The 16,213-nt window shown below is 46.7% G+C and overlaps 1 protein-coding gene across 1 annotated transcript in view; it reads right to left on the bottom strand.

Annotated features, from left to right (window-relative positions):
- Positions 1 to 16,213, bottom strand: part of PWP1 (PWP1 homolog, endonuclein) — a 327,492-nt gene that overhangs the window by 310,598 nt on the left and 681 nt on the right. The gene's annotated exons all lie outside the window — the stretch shown is intronic.

Consider the following 16,213-nt stretch of genomic DNA (forward strand, 5'->3'; position numbering starts at 1 on the left):
ACACACTACATTCTTTACCAGGTAGATGCATTATGTACAGAAAGCAACCTTTTTCATTTGTTTTTCTTGTTGCGCTGCCTTTCATTCAGTTTTAATCAGGGCTCAAATTGCAGGCCAATGTATAGGGAAGTGATCATTGCTGAGTTCAGAAGGTCGGAATATACATTTAGATGAGAGAGAAGAAGGAACTGTAAAGTTATTTACACTGACTACTGGATGTCACTTCTATACTGCAAGTCAAGTCAAGTCAGAGAATTTATATAGCGCACTACATACCCAGAGGGTCCCAAGGCGCTTAGAAAGGGGAGGAGGATTACTTGTCAAATATCCACGTTTTAAGTTGCTTTCTGAATGCTAGGTGGTTCTGGGTAAGGCGAAGGTAAGCGGGGAGTGAGTTCCATGTTTTAGCAGCCAGGTATGAGAAGGATCTGCCTCCCATGGTGGTCTTGTTGATGCGAGGTACAGTGGCGAGGGCTTGGCTGGAAGAACGTAGTTGGCGGGAGGGGGTGTAGAAGGATAGTCGTGAGTTGAGGCATTGTGGTCCGATGTCGTAGAGTGATTTGTGTGCGTGGGTTAGCAGTCGGAAAGTGATCCTCTTATTGACGGGTAGCCAGTGGAGGTCTTTAAGGTGACCAGAGATGTGTTCGTTGCGTGGGATGTCTAATATGATCCTGGCTGAGGCGTTTTGGATTCGTTGGAGTTTCTTCTGGAGTTTAGCGGTAGTGCCTGCGTAGAGGGTGTTTCCGTAGTCCAGTCGGCTCGTGACCAGGGCATGGGTGACTGTTTTCCTTGTTTCGGTGGGGATCCAGCGGAATGTTTTTCTAAGCATGCGAAGAATGTTGAAGCAGGAAGAGGATACGGCGCTGACTTGTCTATTCATGGAGAGTGAAGAATCCAGGATGACGCCTAAGTTCCGTGCGTGGTCTGTCGGGATGGGTGCTTTTCCGAGGGCTTCCGGCCACCTGGAGTCGTCCCAAGCAGAGGGGGATGTGCCTAAGATGAGGACTTCTGTTTTGTCGGAGTTCAGTTTCAGACGGCTTTGTTTCATCCATTCGGCAACTTCTTTCATTCCTTCGTGTAGGTTAGTTTTGGCGGTGCTGGGGTCATTGGTGAGAGAAAGGATAAGTTGAGTGTCATCCGCGTAAGAGATGATGTTGAGGTTGTGTTGGCGGGCGATGGCCGCGAGGGGGCTCATGTAAACGTTGAAGAGGGTGGGGCTGAGTGAGGATCCTTGTGGTACGCCACAGATGACTTCAGTGGCCTCGGACTTGAATGGTGGGAGGCGGACTTTCTGAGTTCTTCCGGTGAGGAACGAGGTGATCCATTCAAGTGCTTTTCCTTGGATTCCGATGTTATTGAGGCGTTGTAAAAGGGTGCTGTGGCAGACTGTGTCAAATGCTGCAGAGAGGTCGAGGAGGATGAGGGCGACTGTGTCTCCATTGTCCAGTAGAGTTCGAATGTCGTCTGTTGCTGCGATGAGGGCGGTCTCAGTGCTGTGTTTTGCTCGGAAGCCAGATTGTGAGGAGTCTAGGGATTTGTTGGCTTCGAGGAAGGCGGCTAGCTGGTTGTTGACAGCTTTCTCGATGACTTTGGCCGGGAATGGAAGGAGCGAGATGGGGCGGTAATTTTTGAGTTCGGTGGGGTCCGCTGTGGGTTTCTTCAGAAGGGCGGTGAGTTCAGCGTGTTTCCAGTCTTCCGGGAAGGTGGCGGAGTTGAGGGAGCTGTTGATGACGTCTCGGAGGTGCGGTGCTATGACTGAGTCTGCTTTGTTGAAGATGTGGTGAGGACATGGGTCTGTGGGGGATCCTGAGTGGATGGAGTTCATCAGGCGGATGGTGTCCTCAGTGGAGATTGGGTTCCAGTCGTTAAGGGTGTTCACGGGGGGAGAATGTTCAGCAAAAGGTAGGGTGGGTTGGTTTCCGGGTTGGTTGTCGAAGCTGTTGTGGATGTCTGCAATTTTGTTGTGGAAGAATGAGGCTAGGGAGTCGCAGAGGGCTTGAGAGGGGGTGATGTCGTTGGAGTTGGCCGAGGGATTGGAAAATTCCTTGACGATGTTGAAAAGTTCCTTGCTGTTGTGGGCGTTGTTGTCAAGTCGATCCTTGAATGCTGTTTTCTTGGCCTTTCGGATTAGTTGGTGGTGAGTGCGGGTGGCGTTTTTGAAGGCGTCCTTGGTGCTAGTATTTGGGTCTTTTTTCCAGGCCTTTTCGAGGGAGCGGCAGAGTTTCTTGGACTTCTTAAGATCATCGTTGAACCATGAGGCCTTTTTGCTGGCAGGTTTGTTTTGACGTTTCTTCAGTGGTGCTAAGGTGTCGGCGGTGTTGGATAACCATAGGGTGAGGTTGGCGGCGGCTTCGTTTGCGTTAGAAGAGTGGGCTGGGGTGTTTAGAAGGAGCGATGCGGAGATCTGGTCCGTGGTGATTTTGTTCCAGTTTCTTTGCAGGGTTGGTTGGAGGTGGTTGGTGGGTTTTGGTTTGTTGTAGGTGAAGTGAACGCAGCTGTGGTCAGTCCAGAGGAGCTCCGTAGTGTGGCTGAAGGAGACATGATTGCTGGAGGTGAAGATGGGGTCGAGTGTGTGACCTGCGATGTGGGTGGGGGACGTGACCAGTTGTTTAAGTCCGAGGTTGGCGAGATTGTCCAAGAGGGTGGTGGTGTTGCGGTCGTTGATCTTTTCAAGGTGAAAATTGAGGTCTCCCAGAAGGATGTAGTCTTTTGAGGGGAGCGCGTGAGGGGTGATGAAGTCCGTGATGTCTTCACTGAATTTTGCGCGGGGTCCTGGTGGTCTGTAGAGGAGGGTGCCTCTGAGTGTGGTCTTGGGGTCGATGTGGATCTGGAAGTGAAGGTGTTCAGAGTTGGCGAGGTTGGCGTCAGAGCTGGTTGAGATGCGGATTGACTTCTTATGGACGATAGCGATTCCTCCTCCTGTGTGGCCGGTACGGTCCTTGCGTGTGATCTTATAATCTTCAGGGATGGCAATGGTGATGTCTGGGGCGGAGGAAGCGTTCATCCAAGTTTCTGTTAGGAAGGCGACGTCCGGAGAGATGGTGTCTAGTAGATTCCATAGGTCAATGGTGTGTCTGTGGACTGATCGGGTGTTGAGAAGGATGCATTGTAGGTGGTTGGGGTCAGGAGTCTGTGTTGTGGTCGTAGCGGAGATGTTGTCGGTGCCGATGAATTTGCAGGAGTAGCAGGAGAAAGGTCCATGGGTGTGTCCGGGAGCGGCTTGGACGCAGTTGGGGGCGCGACCGGGGTTAAGGGCTAGGAGGGTGGCGGCATCGTAGGTAATGCGGGTGGGCTGGGCAGCGCGAGGGGCAGGGGGTCTGGCGCTGGGCGCGGTCCAGGCGCGGACGGGCGTAGACGGGCTTACCTTTGGCGCACCTTCGGCGCGGATTGGGCGCGGTCGCTGCGCGTAAACGCTGCACGCGGGAACTACTGTCATATATGGAGAGTGGAGGGGGAGGGGCGAGGGCGGTTCAGCTGGGAGGCGGGGCGGGCTAAGGAGGAGGACAATAACAACAAGATGGAGGCGGAGGGGTCAGACCGGCAAGAGGGCTTGGGGTAAAAAGCTATTTCTGCACAGAGTCGCGCTAGCAAGTCCAAATGTTAATGAGCAAAGCGGCGAAATGATCAAAACAGTCTGCAACAAAGTAACCTTGTCAATTTCACAATGCAGATCGGCAATTAAACTATGTGAATGGGCAGCGCGGTAAATTAAGCAAGCAGGCGGCAATCAGAGCACACAGTAGGCAGTAATTAAGAGTCAGAATACAGAGTGTATGATATGCGCAGCACAACGATACCACAACAGCAGCAGGGGAGCGACCACTCGGCTTGGGAGCGAAGAGTGAGTCACGGCGCTTCCAGGTCAGGACGCGCTGTTTGTTGTTTGTGGGAGGGCGGTTCAGCTGGGAGGCGGGGCGGGCTAAGGAGGAGGACAATAACAACAAGATGGAGGCGGAGGGGTCAGACCGGCAAGAGGGCTTGGGGTAAAATGCTATTTCTGCACAGAGTCGCGCTAGCAAGTCCAAATGTTAATGAGCAAAGCGGCGAAATGATCAAAACAGTCTGCAACAAAGTAACGTTGTCAATTTCACAATGCAGATCGGCAATTAAACCGGATTATTGTGCACAGCACTACATAGAGTGGATATATCATATCCCTTACTACCCACGGGTTGAGAACCTGATTGAGAGAATAACTGGATTGTTGAAAGTTAAGCTGAATACATTGTCAGATGGGTCATTAAAAGGTTGGAGAGATAACTTGCATGATTCATTGCTAATTTTGAACAACAGACCTTTGGCAAATGTAGAAACTCCGCTAATGCGAATGTTGAAACCAACTTTGCAGATTCAGTCTTACGTAGCCATGAACGCTATCTTGTACCGGGAGACCACTCGGAGACTTGGCTCCATATCGGGTCTGCACAGAGGCTGCAGGTCTTGATTTACAGATGCACAGACAGAAATCCAGAGCTAAAGCTTTAATTGAAACTGGAGTTGGGATTCAGATTCCCCCGGAGCATTTTGGATTGACTGCCCCTCACTCTGGGCTTTGCTTGAAAGGCATCTAAGTTCTGCGAGGGGTAATGGACTTCGATTACCAAGGAGAGATAAAAGTTGTACTGTTAAACAGTGGAGACACTGATTTAGTAGTGCAACCCGGAGATCGACTTGCTCAGATTATCATCATGCCAGTTTATGGAGGAATTGTTAAGAAGAGGACTGCCCCAGCCCTTCTTACTGTATGAGGACAGGGACGGTCTGGCTCCACTGATAACAACCAAGCAGCTAAAATATGGATTGAATCCCCCAATAACCTTCCTGAACCTGCTGAAATCATAGCTACAGGAAAAGACAGCATCCTACTTGTAATGTGACCTGGAGAGGCGAAAGGGGAACATGTACCTGATGATAAATGCTATTTGTGAGAATTAATAATACTTGTTTGTTCTCTGTTCTTCTAGATCACAGCATGGCATGTTTATGTCCATATTGCAGTGTTTGGACTGTGTTCCTGTCTGTCCACAGGGGGACGACAGGGTCCAGGGATGCCCACAGCCAAGGGACTCTACCGCCAGTATTAAATGACGACATTATTAGCAGGAGAACATGTGGACATATTTGGCGCAAAATGTACTTAAAGATTCTCATTTCTGTATGCGGAACATTAAGAGCACCCATAATATTATCTCTACCTGTTTAGTTGCTATACCTACTCCTGTTGACGTTCTCTTACACATCTTTAATACTACCAATACTGATGAGGTGGCTGGGGAGAGTGATGTCACAACCCACCTCTCACTATGAGCATTGTAAATTTTGCCTGAGATAAAAGGAAATCTGTGGAAAAATATGACTTATCATAACATACAATATCTCTGTTTTCGATGCTTATTATAGCCTTAGATGTGATCCTGCTAAATTAGGCCCATGCCAGCAGCCAACGCTAGGCGATTTTATGAGCAACATTTCCAGAGAGCAACGCACATTGTGTCAGCTACGGAGCGATAGTATGTGTACTACTGTAAATAACAATAAATCTTGCAAACATATAGTGTCTGTTTCTAGTCACTTTAGCCCCTTCGATGCGCCCGTCCGTTGGCCAACGCCACCCGCCCACTCAAAACCGCTGCACCGTGGCGGAATTGCCGCAGCGGTTAAGCGGTTAGGCATGTTAAATTACCCAAGGGATGGCCCTTTCCATGTGGCAGTAAATCATATACCTATATTCCAGTGAACCTGACTGGTGGACAATGTGCCTCTACATGATTAAGACTTATGATGTTTGCATTGCATCCATCTTTACTTTCTCGCTACATTAGAGATACATTTCATTTACTTATAGACTGCAGTTCTAAAATTACTGTATTATCCAAAACCCTATACTTAGTCTAACTACATTCATAGTAGGCGTTCCCGGTTGAACTGTGTACAATACTAGGATAATAAACAAGCTTGCATATTTATTGGTGAAAAATATAAAATGAAACTTAAAATGCTTAGGCTGAATTGCTATTGGATGTTCAGGGAAAGCTGCATTACAAAATAGGGCTACTATTGATTATTTGCTTTTAAAACATAACCATGGATGTACAAATTATGAAGGATTATGTTGTTTCAATTTGTCTGACCATTCCATGTCCATCCATTCGCATCTTCATGCATTGCATGAATTAGTCAAGGGAGTAAAACAAGATGTGGACAAGGAGTGGTGGGATTGGTTATTTGGATGGGTGCCTGATTTTGGGAAACGTTGCTATATTTTAAGTGTCATTTTTATTTGTATTTGTATTCTAATATATATTTGTTGCTGTATGCAATGTGTGTCTAATTCTATATCCATGTTTCCTCCTAGGGCTATAACATTTACACCTATGAGTATGCTAACTATTAGTCAATTGTCACTGGGTGGACTGTAATGCTACAGGCAAATATATATATTGTGAGATTGTGTATTAACAATTGACTCCATTTTACTCTAACTACATTTTGTGAGCACAGTTTCATCTTGTGTCTGTCTGATCCTGCCCTTGAGCTGTGAATGCAGGAAGGCCCAAGGTTCCTTGCACACACAGATTGTTTGTGTTTTCTCACTTCACCGACTAGAGAGATAAGCTGCAAGAACAGACAGTGTTGGATGCGTGCAGTGTCCAAAGATGAGAAAGTGAAGAAATCTGCCTCTGCTCTCTTCGGAGCCTGGCCAGCTCCATTGAGTGATCTCAACGCAGAGAGTCTAGCCAGCATCTCTAGCGTAGATGAAGGGAGGGGGTGCTTCTAGAAATCTGTCTCTGTGTTAGTAAAGAGTATAAAGACAGAGACCTGTGCTTTGAGAGGAACTCTCCTGGAAGGGAACGAACTGCCCAGGACTTTTGTACCCGGTGAGCCATCCTGCCCAAGGCTTTGAACTGGCTCCCCAGTCGCGCTGGCAAGATGATCCTAAACAAACAGCTGGTGGAGTACTTCAAGTTCTAATTATTTACTCTTTTATATGTGCAGTTATCTTTCTATGCATTTATTCTTGTGTATTTATTTATTTATTTATAAAGTTTTATATAAATTTTGTCCAGGTGATCTGGAGAGAAAAGCAAGACACCCACTCCTATTAGTTTTGTCATGGAGTGCCCTTCTCTAGCTCTCACTGAAAAGTTATTTCAATATGCCGACAAACTATTTAATCAAACCCAGGACACTTCAATGGGCCGTACCTTCACCCCTAGCCTGGCCTGCCTATATATGTCCAACTTCAAAAAGGAAGACATTCTGTGCCCTAACAACCTTTACAATAGGAACATTCTCAGCTGGCTTCGTTATACTGACAGCATCCTAATAGTTTGGAAAGGAGACAAAACAATCTGTACCTCTTTTATTGACTGGATCAATACACTGAACCCTTTCATACATTTTACAGACAAGGTCTCTGAAAAGGGTCTCTACCATTCCAGGACCTCATGATTCGTCTGACTAATGGCAGACTACATACTACCACAGATAGCAACAGATTTCTTCTTTACGGAAGCAATCATTCCAAAGCCTTACATGACAATTTGCTCTTCGGTCAGTTTTTGAGATTGTTCTGCAACTGCTGTAATACACATGATTACAACATGCAGGCTAAAAAATTACCCCACAATAGAGGCCAGACAACACCCCTTGAAATGCATTAAGACTGCCTAGAAACGGGGGGAGGAGCCAAGATGGCGACCGGAGCGGACGTGTAGGCTCCCGGCTCCGCCAGCCCTTGAGCCCCGCATTACTATCCTGCCTGGAATCCTGTTTCATTTTGTCGGCGATCAGAACGGGAATTCGTGCTGACTTCGCCCATGTTCCTCCGGAATCTCTGCTCGTCCGGAGCTTGGAGATAACACAGAAGCTGTCCTGCAGCCTTGGACCCCTTTGTGTGCCGCCGCTCGCTGCCGGACCTCGAGGGAGCGGAGACGGCCGATCTGCCTGCGCGACACCTGGACCCTGGGAAAGTCTGCCTTCTGCGTGATACACGGACCGGAGTACACTGGTGGCCGTGGACTGCACCGCGTCGAGATTACATCGCGCTTGCAGGGAAGATCGTACTGTATGGTCAGATCCTTTGTTTGGCGTGGGGTGCGTGCTATGTAGACCCCATTGCGGGGCTTGCCTGACATCGGCTGACTACTCGTTTGCTCTGATTAATTGTCTGAGCCGATGGCGACTCCTTGCTGACGACGCTCGATTACAGCCGGTCTTGGCAGCAACAGAGGCTAGGGCAGTTGCTTCTGTGTGCCTTACCCGCCCCTGCCTTTACCATTGGATTGTCGGCTGAAGGGACATGTTCGCTGTGTCGCAGTATGGTGGAGATCGCCCGCCCTCGCCCTGGGACTGCGGTACCATGTCCGGGCTGGGGGCCGATCTGACCGCACCCTCTTGTGATTCTGATAATGAGGGATCGCAACCTGCACTGTCCTGTGGAGATATCCTGGCTGCCCTACGTGACCTGCGATCGGCTCTGCGTCATGGCTCCCGCAGGTTAGGCGAGAAGCTCGATGAAGCTGCTTTCGCTTTGGGTCGGGAGCGGAGGGTCGGTACCCAGCAAAGACTGCACAGCCCCATGCCAACGTCTGAGAGGGCTATTATGTTTCTAGGTGTCCCCAGTAACGAAGAGTCCGATGATTATGGGATTGGCGCCTGCAGACGGCCGTTTACCAGCTCTGCCTGGGATACTTTGTTTCCCCCTCCGGGGACGGACACTTTGTATCTGCTACCATCGTCATCGACAGGACTATCGGCTCAGCGATTTCTGGCCCCCCTGACGGCTCCTTCACTAAGGCCTCCGATTTTTTCACTATGGAGCTTGTATTGTCAGAACACTTCGGAGGCTCCTCTTGCTGAGGTCAACGGACTTTTGGGTATTTGGCACCGTCCATTTTGTTTCTACGAGTCTCCCCCTTCCTCTTGGTGTCCATTTTGTTTCTCTGTTTTAGAGGGGGTTGGCCTTCCTCGAGGAGTGTGTTCGGGGGGGCATCCGAGATCGGGCCAGGGTTAGACGGTTTTCTTTGTGGTACTGTTTTTTGGACTGGCGGGATTTAGGTTGGGACTGCTACATGTGTTTAATTTGTTTGACCCTAGGTATCCATCTTGTGTTTTGGGACCTTCTTCTTGCCGAGGGCGGCCATCTTACTCCTTTGTTCTGGCTGGGGCGGGTCCCTTTCCGGAGCCGGGTTCAGGGGGGCGCTTGAAATCTGGCCAGGGCTAGGAAAGTCCTTGTTCCTATGAAACGTGACTGCTGGGCGGGCGGGGACCCGGGGGGAGACGCTTCTTCAATGTGTACTGCACTGTCCTACGATGTCCCTCCCTCCTTTATGTCGTACATGAAGTCCTGATTCTGATGTTATGTTGGGGATGGGGGGTACTTTACAGCCGTTAAGTTCGGGAGACATGCAACTGGGTCCTCACCGTGCAAAGGAGACTTTCTGACATGAGCTGACCAATATTTTTGCAATGCTGATTGTTTATTGTGCTGCTTTACCCCGTTTACAATAAGATTTGCTATGCTCTGGGGGGTTTTTGCCCCACCCGATGGGGTTGCGTGTTAGGTGTTGACCCGGAGATCTGGGTGTTACTGACTTTGTTCCTATCCTTGGCTCTATGTTTCCCGAATTTGTTATTGGACATGGTGTGGAGGCTGTGTATGGCTGGGGACTCCGGGTGACTTGATATCGAATGGGCTCCTCCCCACCTTTCCTTTTTGGGAGATTAGACTAGTTCATTCTTTTCTCTCTCCCTATATTATAAGTGTTAAGATTTCTTTCTTTCTCTTTCATTTTTCTTTCTTCTTCTCTCTTTTCTATATTTCGGGTTCTTTAAAGGGCGACAGGCACTCTGCTGGGGGGGGGTAGGCCGTAGCCTCCGCATTGGTGTAGGGTGGGGGGCAAGATTTTCGGTTTCTTTATTAGTTCTATGGGCCTTATTTTTTCTGTTTTCTGCGCTTTCTTACTCTGGTTCGATTCTGGGTCTGAGATTGGGGTGGGTAGGGAGGGAGTGGCGCCGACGGGGGTGCGTAAATGCTGGAAGATGATCTTGCTGTTAATTTGCACCACCAAATTGCTCGATGTGGTAACTTCCGTTGATGTTTCCAGTCATAACGCCGCTTGCTCATGTTGTGAAGCTAATGTGCGGACCCGAATCTCCTAAGTTCTTATTCTTCACTGATTTCTCTTATGATGGAAACACAAAAAAACCTTTAAAATTAACCTTCAATTCTCCTGTTCCCCGGCGACAGGATTCTTTCCAGTGTAACGCTCATTGATTGTTGATATTTTGTCTGTGGCAGCTGGGGACCCGTATTGCTTGCACTCGTGCTGACTAAGTATCGTGGCCGGCCTGAGGGTTGTAGGCCCGTATTTGTTCTTTCATTTGTGCACAATAAAGGTTTTCAAAAATTTAAAAAAAAAAAAAGACTGCCTAGAAACGAGCCTGGAATAACAATATGGTGCACTCCTGGAACCACAAGTTAGACCTAGTTCAGATATATTTATTTATTTAAGGATTTGTAATGCGCATGGCTGCCTCAGCAACGAGGTGTCCCAGCGCAACCAGAAACCAGAGACAAGAGCATGAGAGACCAACCTTGTGATTAAACATCAGACATAGGGAAAAGCCAGGTCTTATGGCCTTACGAAACACCAGAAGGTTTGGAATACCTCTAATGTGAGCCGGGAGCGAGTTCCAAAGTTTTATCACCAAAAAGCAAAAAGAACGTCCCCCGGCCCTCGCTCTCCAGACTCAAGGTGCGCAAACAAGCGCAAGGTCGGCAGATCTCAGCGAACGCCCAGGCACATAGGGCATCAACAAACAAGATAGCCCTGATGGGGCCTGGTGCTTCAGAATCGTGTGTGAAATGCACAGCACCTTAAACTGAATACGCTTTTCGACGGGCAGCCAGTGAAGTTTGGGGAGCACATGCGCCACCGAGCATGATCTAGGTAGTGCCACCAAAAGCTGCGCTGCCGCATTCTGATCCCTCTACAGGCGCGTAATGCTGGCTTTATTTGCGCCCAGGTACATGGATGCCTTAACAATAGTCTGTCGAACTATGAGAGGTAAAAAACCAAGCAGGGGTCTCAAGCCTCGCAAGAGCCCGAAGCAGACTGAAGCAACGGCTTTTGTTTGTTTCTCGAACGTCAGTCCATTATCAAACCACATGCCCAAGTTCTTCACAGCCTCCTTAGGTAAAGGGGCGGGTTTGAGGCGGACAGACCAGCACTGCTCGGAACATAGCTCCCGATCCTTGCCGAACAGCAGGATCTCAGATTTACTGGAATTTAACTGTAAACAGTTAGCCGCCATCCAGTCGGAGATGGCCAGGAGATCCTCCTTGAACTTATCCAAATTTGGCAGAGTAATTTTTTAAGTAGGCAATTACCAATTAGGTGTCGTAGGCATACGACACCAGGGACAACCTTTTGCCACCTCCGCCAGGGGTCTGACATAACGATGGAACAAAAGTGGGCTTAGGATGGAGCCCTGTGGTACCCCCTGGTGCAGGGAAAATTCCTGGGAATGGAAAGGTGGTACTGAGACCTGGAAGGACCGTTCCTCTAAGAAAGACCGGATCCAGTCCAAAGCCCCATCCCTAATCCCAACTTCCAGAAGGCGTTCAAGAAGAATCTCATGGGACACCGTATCAAAAGAGGCACTTAGGTCCAACAGGACCAAGGCTGCCGAGTCTCCCACGCCCAACCTACTCTGAATGGATTCCGACACTGCCAGTAGCGCCAACTCGGTACTATGCCGTGGTCGAAAGCCGTGCTGTGAAGGATCAAAAATGTTGTGTTGCTCAATGAATTTAGATAAGAGTGGAATTCACATGCGCTTCTACCAGCTTAGCCAAAAAAGGCAGCTGGGAAATAGGGCGATAATTACCAGGTTCTTCCTGATCCCGAGAGGGTTTTTTTATCAAAGGGATGACTTTGGCGTGCTTCCACGCCCTAGGTATAGAAGCTGACCTCAGAGAAAAATTGGTCAATTCTAAACTCACAGGGAAGATCAATGAGTGGAACTGGCGAAAGTGGGCAGGTGACATGGGGTCAGCCGGGGAACCCGATTTGATTTTTTGGCACAAGGCCTCAAATTCCGGGGGTGTCAAAGGTGAAAATGATGATAAACAGTTGCCCACCATGATATCCTCCCTTCCAGGAACCACTCTCTCCGTAGGGTAGGGGGGGGGGGGGTTGCTTTAGAAAGACCCAGATAGATCTTCTCAACTTTGTTCACAAAGTGCTGCGCTCGTTCATCACACTGGCGATTAGAAGCAATGGGAGAGACTCTAGGAGCACCCGCACTCTTCCTGCTGTTAAGCAGGGAGAAGATGGTCTTTGTGGGGTTTATACTGGCCAGCATCTTATTGGCTACAAAGTCCGCCCGTGCTCTCCGAATGAGCTTTTGATATTGCTAGACAGCCACCCGATATTCTAGTTTTGCAGATGCATCATAAGAGCGACCCCAGGCACGCTTGAGCTGTTTGCAGCCCTTCTTTGCCAAAGTTAGCAAATCGTTGAACCATGGATTAGATAGCCCACATCCCTTTCCTCCCTGTTTGGCCGGGATACAGCTTTCCAGGACGGCCTTCAGCCATTCTTGGAAGCACAAATTTTCCCCATCTACATCTGGGGGTAATTGAGGTCTGTGCTCAGCTAGCCAGGCAGAAAACAGATCGAAGTCCAACTTATGCCAAGGCCATTTAAGCACTTGGGCTGGGCGGATCACATCCACTTTCCCCTGCAACTGCAGAGAGAATGAAACCAAGGAATGATCCGTCCATGCCTGCGGGATGTTCTAAGATGTTCTAACTTGTGTCACTAGTTTTACACCAGAGTCCAACACTATTCAAAAAATCATTAAGAAGAATTGGACTATCCTACAAACAAGCAACCTTTCACTACCTCCGCTGAGGATTTAATATAAGCAAACTGTCAACTTTAAGGACATTTGGATCCACATTAGACCCAAAATAATCTGCTAGACCTGGACAGAGGTCGTTGTGGGATCTTGCTTCGGTAAGGGGACATTTCCCCTTTGGTTTTTGTTATGTGTGGGCCTACACAGATGCCACAAAAGAAATCCAGCTGAATGATACTTTCACATGGGTAAAAAAAATTCATACAAATTGTAATTCCAAGAATTGCATATACATGATCACCAGCACTTGCCAAATGAATTACATAGGCATGACCACCAGAGCGGTGAGGCAGAATCACAGAACACCGTAGCAATATAGTGTCAAAAATCCAGCACATAAATGAGCACCCTCTTTTTACAGAAAACCTGACATGGACCATATTAGAGGCCCACCAACATCTGAGCAAGGACATTCTGTTTAGGAACAAAATTGGATTTTCTGCCTTTCCATGCAAATTTTGGGCCTCAATAATTACATTCCATGGGCGGAATTAAAGAATTTAAAAACTAATACACCCCATTTTGCGATCTTCCAGTACTTTGATTGCACTTTTGCCTCTGAATTCCTATAACTCTTTTTGGGGCTCATCTTAATAGGGGCTACAATTTAAATACCATGGGTGTCCATTATTACATACTCACCTAATACTACAGTACCATGGCATACTTGGACATCTAACACTGTTGCCTGCTAGATTTTTGTCTTTTTGCAATCTGCCCCACAACACTGGAGTTTGAGGTTAATTTGATTTTGAAAAATCAGTGAAACCACCTTTAATTAAGTAAAGTTTTATGGTTTGGTAACAACCTAATCCTTTGTTACCCACCCTCTTGGACACTCAAATGCCTCTGGAGGTTGTTAAATTGGCGCCGGTATTTTGTAAACAATGTGCTTTAGTGCAACACTGCATGAGCGCTGTTCTTACCAGATTGTTCCCAAAATGACACTCTTTACATAAGTGAAAGCAAGAATGCTACATCCCATTACTGAACTATCATTGCCCCTTCACTCTGTTTGTAACCAGAGCACTTAATATCTCCAAAGTGGCGCCTACGTTAGACAAATTACTATGCTTGTTGTAAGTGCGACTATGTGCTTCGGCCACGCATAAATAGACCCCGCCTCGACTCACTCGCTTCCCTACGAGGAAGCAGTGCCAGTATAGGTCTTGTGGTTGACTCATCTCTGAATTCCATGTAAGCAATGAGCCATGAAACAGGACCATTTCCCTGGCCCCTGTGTAATACGAGACAATTTTAAAGCGGACATTTTTCTTCCTCTAGGATGCTAAAAGGCATTTCTCCTGCTTTTACCTCATAAGGCTTGATTCAATATTCTAATTGGGTGAGTTAGAGTAACTTTATATACCCAGCCCACCATGTAGAGCGAGCGAAATTTTAGCACATTGTTACGAGTGTTTGGTGGTGTCAATTTCACATTGTATTCTCTGTCTATGTCACTTGAGGCATGATGATGACAGTCGCTTTGCATGCCTTCATCAGAAAACTGTTTATTTGTGAATTACAAATTTACATATAAATTTTGTTTGCCTATGTTTTCCAGGATGACTTTACTTGTTCTAAAGTGCAATATTTACCATATTACTTGCTGTTCGACTGGTTGTCTTGGTCAGAGTATCCACACTCACTGAAACCAGTCACAGTGTACTTTAGGGTAGTTTCTAGGTCCTGGAGAACCGCTAATTGCACTTTCTTGACATAATTTGACAAGAAACATGTTGACCAATTAGACCAATTAATTCACTAGGCTATCTAGGACCATTATATCCTACGGAAGCAGATAGAATTTGAATTAGGTTAATGAGCTCATTCATTAAATTGACTGATCCTGAATACCACTGCACCTATTTTAATTCACTTACGTCACCATTCTACACAACAACTTTTTATCCCACAGACCCTTACTTCACCATACGGCTAACTAAAAGATATCTGGCAAAGAGCGGCTTTGTTGGTGCCTGTCGGGCACTGCAGCGCAAACCCAGCATGGAGCTAGCCCAATGATGAAGCATGACACACATTTGAGCATGTGAGGGAAAGTGCTCCTACTGAAGCATATTCCTTTCCCTGGAACCATCGGCTTTAGTCTTTTTTCACGACATACTGATATAAAGACACGTCTACTAGATGTCTTGGAATATTGATTTAAACTATACACAGAACTGAAGCAGGAGATATTTGTATAGAAAGAGAAAAATATGTTTGCCATAATCACTAAAGCTAATCTTCCACACTTTAATTACCAAAGTAAGAGTTTTGTCCAACCATCCACTACAAAACAGGTAACAAAAAAATAACTTTCGCAAGCACATACAGAGATGATGTAGCAAAAGAAAGGGGTGAATTTATCAAGGACATTCTGTTGCATGATTTTCTTCCAACAAATGTATTATTTAATGGAAATGCTGCAACCAAACCAGTGAACCACACACTCGTACAAGAGCTCGAAAAAAAAGAATTTAAATTCAAAAAGGTGTCCCCATTGAAAACTGCGGTTGTTGTGGGCTATATGTCACAATTGCGAATGGTCAAGATTTCATCCATGCAAAACTTCGGAGAGATCGTTCACACTATTCTACAGATATCAAAGTCAGTGTGCACCCTGCAAAAACTGCACGTTGTCTTTGAAGGTTATCTTGAACTCTCTTGTCTCACTGTCAAAGAATGTGAGAGAATCCGACGCATTTCTACAAATGGAAACAGTGACCTTGCTTGCATCAAAAATTCGACACCCCACTGCTCACGAAAATGAAATGTTACTTCTCACGGAAAAAAAGTAGAAATTCAGCAAGTCCCATTCAAAATATTATTCAACAACAATAACTTTCTCTAGCATGGACTCATGGCAAGTCATACAAATCCAAGTATATGTTCTTCCATGTGAGAATAAAATAGTTTGTGTAATATAAAAAATGCTAAATACACACAGAAAACAAAAGTACATGCACACACTTTTTGAATCACAAAAGGCGACTCTTATTACACAAACTCCCTCTATGTTTTAAAATGCACCTTTAAATTTCGGTTTACACTGTTTTCATTTAATATGACACCTAGAATCACCTCTTTCAAGCAGGGAAAAAAATAAGAGTAGAGGAATGGTGCACACTACATATGCATTATGCAGTGCACGAAGGTCAGAGTAGGAGTGGTTCGGATCTGAATACATATACACATTGATTATTGACAGTTCAGCATACCAAAGTTCTAGCAAAAGACAAATTTAAATAAGAATACAGTGTGTTTAAATATGGAAAAAATA

Source organism: Lissotriton vulgaris, chromosome 1_1 (genome assembly GCF_964263255.1).
Source record: "Lissotriton vulgaris chromosome 1_1, aLisVul1.2, whole genome shotgun sequence".
Classification (NCBI taxonomy): domain Eukaryota; kingdom Metazoa; phylum Chordata; class Amphibia; order Caudata; family Salamandridae; genus Lissotriton; species Lissotriton vulgaris.